The sequence below is a fragment of the Microtus ochrogaster genome, chromosome 5, assembly GCF_000317375.1.
Source record: "Microtus ochrogaster isolate Prairie Vole_2 chromosome 5, MicOch1.0, whole genome shotgun sequence".
NCBI classification, from domain to species: domain Eukaryota; kingdom Metazoa; phylum Chordata; class Mammalia; order Rodentia; family Cricetidae; genus Microtus; species Microtus ochrogaster.
The window spans coordinates 26,808,995-26,809,800 of record NC_022012.1 but is presented as its reverse complement, the minus strand read 5'-3'; positions in this window follow the sequence as shown (position 1 = coordinate 26,809,800).

Genomic DNA, 806 nt, shown 5'->3' with positions numbered 1-806 from the left:
GACCTGATGGGGACAATCCAACTGCCTCTGGATCTGCTGGATATGTTTGGATTTTTTTTCCAAGGGGCCGGGGGCTAGACATCATCAGATGGCTCCCACAGGGCTGCAGAAGATTCCCCGGTTGTCACTCCTCAGGATCTTATCTACTGACACCTTCTAGAGTTCCCTGAAACCTCAAGTGGGGTTGAGCTCAGTCTTCACAGGTATGACAAACTCCAAGGGAGGTGTGAAATTTCTTGTTAAATATAAGGCAGAAACACATCTCAGAAACGATGAAAAAGGAAAGCCCCTGTCAAAAAGCCTGCAGAGTGTTGACTATATCTGTTGTTTTCAAAAAATACGCAGGGGTGTGACATTAAAAAAAAAAAAGTTAAATGACTAATGTTTTTTATTGTATTGTCATTCTTCTTTAAATCCTTTCAGAGGTCACTTCTCAAGTGGTCCCCCTGTAAACAGCAGGAAGTAAGCCTTGTTTAGTGATGTCTGATTCTCCAATCACCTTCGTGGCCGGAAGGCCTCCAGCTGCAGTGAGGTCATCGAAGTGTTTGTGGGGTGTGTAGCTGATACAAAGCGTATGCAGGTAGACCAGGGAGGGTCTGTGTTGGTTTCAAAGCCAGTGTCAGGGGCCACTGTATCAGAACACACTGCTTCCGAGCCATTTCACTGTGGGTGGTCTCAGAGCCCATTTGCTCAGGACCAGGGCCTGCTCTAAGCCAAACTAAAAGACAGCCACTCATTCCCACATCTCTCCCTTTGATCTCTCTCTCTCTCTCTCTCTCTCTCTCTCTCTCTCTCTCTCTCTCTCT